This window comes from Olea europaea, unplaced genomic scaffold, assembly GCF_002742605.1.
Source record: "Olea europaea var. sylvestris unplaced genomic scaffold, O_europaea_v1 scaffold2994, whole genome shotgun sequence".
NCBI classification, from domain to species: Eukaryota; Viridiplantae; Streptophyta; class Magnoliopsida; order Lamiales; family Oleaceae; genus Olea; species Olea europaea.
The window spans coordinates 27,569-31,192 of record NW_019248587.1 but is presented as its reverse complement, the minus strand read 5'-3'; the positions used below and the strand labels follow the sequence as shown (position 1 = coordinate 31,192).

General features: G+C 33.3%; 1 pseudogene; it reads left to right on the top strand.

Annotated features, from left to right (window-relative positions):
- The first annotated feature begins 419 nt into the window (after positions 1-419).
- On the top strand, positions 420-1,263 carry LOC111384760 (annotated as a pseudogene).
- The last annotated feature ends 2,361 nt before the right edge of the window (positions 1,264-3,624 follow it).

Genomic DNA, 3,624 nt, shown 5'->3' with positions numbered 1-3,624 from the left:
CCCCCAAAAAAATTTTTGGTTTTTTTTTTTTTTTTTTTTTTTTTTTTGGCAATGTATGGCAATCAGTCAACAATTCATTGCTGTTGTATTCAGCAACGCCATGTATCATGCAGTCAAATTTTGTTGATTTTCTTTGCTCTATGATTTTGACAAGTTTTGACGAAATTGAATGTGCTTTGGTAAATTAAATGCAACAATTGCTTACCATGCAAGAGGGATAGTGAATTCTGACGACAAATAATTTATCTTTAGTTTTGCTCTGATCTTATTCTACAAAAGTGAGTTGCCAGAAATTCATGTGTGACAACTAGCTCCCTACTTTAGGTAGATCGAAAGAGCGTTGAGATAATTTCTCTTTTTCTCAGCCTGTTTTTAGTAATGTTTTATGGTCCCATTCTGAATGGTTTGAACTATTGCAGCAAGGCCATGGAGAAAGCCAGTAAGAACCAGGCAATAATTGATGCTATAGGTGAGCCTATAGCAAGAGGTCCTTGGTACAACGCATCATTAGCAGTACTCACAAACGCCATTCTGTATCATGCACATTTCCCGTTTCTGGACCACAAGGCACCGGAATCTTTCAGTTGAAAGCAGTTCGTAATGGAGGTTTGTTCTATTCATTCTAAAATGTTCATTTGATCAGTCAACCCCTCTCTGTTCCCTGAAGTTCTTTACTTCTTTGTCATCCATGTCACAATCTGTTGAAAATCTCCCGATTTGGGGAACTAGAATTTATGAAATTTTTTAGTTTTTTCAATTTATTTTATTTTATTTTTTGTTGGATTACTGACCTTTGTGTTCTTTCGAGCAGAGGATTCTTGGTTTTCGTTTTTACGGCCCCATGACTGGGAAATTCTCATTATGGAAGCTCTGCTCCACGTCCCGGGGAATGAAGAGTTGCAACAAACATTTCGGATTAGTGTTTCCGATTATCCCTCTCCTTCAGTTTGCAAGCTATCCACTGATTGCGGGTGCCCACAATCAGAAAGTTTAGAGAAGAAATAATGCGAGCCTGCTTATAGTATCAATAAACTTGGAAGCTCTACGGATAGGTTTAGAGAATGCCATATTGCAACATTTCATTGGATTTCGGACAAAAAAACATAGTTAAAATAGTTAATCAGATACTGTCATCTCAACACCTGTAAAATTGATTGCGAATTTTACATATACAAGTATCATTTTTGTGATAATCCCCGGTCCACTTTGATACCTAGTGACTGCTCCACTATCAATTTGGTTGAATTGCATTTGTTACGCTCATGAGGTGGCTCTATATGTTTAAAATTAAAAGTTTGTCCAAGCACTATGGGATTATTTGTCTGCAACCTGGGAAGTGTACATTTGAAGTTCTATTATAGAAATTGTCAATTAGTGGCGGCCTGACTGTAGACGAGGTAGGCTATCGTCTAAGATCTCACTTTGGTGAAGGTCCCAAATTATATAAGATTAATTGGTTGAAGAATAATGAAAATTATATTTATGAAATTAGAATTATTAATATGCTAACATAAGAAACTAATAAAAATTTAAAATATAAAAATCTCTAGAAAAAACATATAAATGACATAAAACTTATTACTTACATTTATTTATCATATAAATATAGCTCAAACATTACTCTCTCTGTAAGTAATTTGACCTTTATCTTTCAAACATCCATTTTCAAAAGGGTTCTTTGTCTCTTTAAATTCCACATTCAACAGCAATCCAACATAATTTTTTTCAACCCAATAGGAAATAAATTATCTCACGTTGAATTAAAATTTTGGAGATTCAATTTAAAAGATTGGTCTGATATCACTACGATTATTACAGCCTTACATGTTTTTCAATTTCTTCTTTATCTTCAAAACTTATACTATGGAGTTTATAGGCGGTTATTATTAATGTTTTGCTTTAATCTCATTATAATAGCCTTTTTAGATGTTTGTTAAATGTACTTTGTATTTAATAATTCTTTGTCCGTGTTACTACTTCTTATTTGTAAGTTAATTTGGTATGAATTAATATAAAATTAAAAACTCGTTTTTTATTGTAATTTTCATTACTTTGTTATACTATATTCGCAATCAACACTCTCTAATTTTGTACATAAATTACTCGAATACATTTTCAATTTTGTTTTAAATAGCTGCAGCGAGAAAATGATAAGAGAAACAAGCAGCCCCTTTTCCATTGCATTATAACCCTATATGTCGAACTTCACTTATAATTTGTATTGCATGTAGAATTTTGCTATTTTCCTCTTCAAAGTTTGGTGCTTAGTTATCTGTATTAGATTCTTCAAGATTATATTAAAACTCTTTATAAGAATGCTCAAGTAAGAATGTGATGATTTTTCTTTAATAGGATCCTGAATTTAAAGTTGTTATAAAGTCCCAAAATATAAGGGTTGGCCCAGATGTCAATCACATTTTCATTGCCAAATTAGACTAACATATTGAGCCAGCCAAGGGAAGCAGGTGACTGGAAATGTCAATTAAGAATAAAATCACCCATTGCGTCTGTAAGATGACTTTTTGAACATTTTTGGTCTACCCAATTACATGGCTAAATAAAAATACTGTTAGATAATTTATTACTTTAAATCACCGAATCTTCATGTTGGATCATCAAAAAATACATGAATTATAGCGGAAGTGTACCTGAATTAAACATGATTAATGCAATGATTGAATTTCGCGATTTTGTCTTTCAAATCTACACACAGTCTCTTTTTTCTCTCTGTGGCGGGATGTAGAAGAGAATGAGCAATACGTACGTGTGACCTGGGGACCACAACTGTATTTATATAGAGACCCCCTTTGACCTAATTCGGCCCATCATAAAATTAGGAATCTGGGCCTGGTCTCTACACATATAGAACTCATACTTTAATTGGATGCATAATGGCCCAAAATCGAAACCTTATTAGATCACTTTTAGCTGGGCTTAACTGAATTCGATAACCTTTAATTTAACACACAATTATTCACACATATAAGCCTATCGATTGATTAAAAATCCTTACAATCCCCCACCTGAGCTATATGTGTCACCTTATAATTGTGTATTAAACATAACCTTATGAGTACTCAGAATTTTGCTATCATTACTAAATGCATTCCCAAACAATCCCGTCCGTCAATTATATTAACATAGGATCATAGCTGCTTTCGCTACTTTCATTGTAGCTAAACCCATCAATGATCACGTATATCAATATAACCGAATGACATAGATCAAGCATGGATGTGTAACATGAAAATTACATGTGATGTGATATGTAACATGAACTGGTCCTCCTTAATACCTTAGTGAGATCATTTTAAACAAGTTCAGAGATAATAAACCTTATAACCGAAAATAACTTTAACCTTTAACTGTATCCAAAATGACAGTACATGTGTATAGCAAAAAAATGCAAACTCCCATTGAAACTAAATATCTTTAAGAGACATTACACTCATATGAGTAGTGTGCTCATGAAAGACCTTGGGTATCAATTCCTTAGTGAGCGGATCCGTAATCATGGATTTTGCCCCAATGTGCTCTATTGACATCTGTTTAACAGTCTGGAACTTGATCTGTATATGTTTTGACTTTGTCGAGATTCTGTTGTTATTGGAATACAGCACTAGT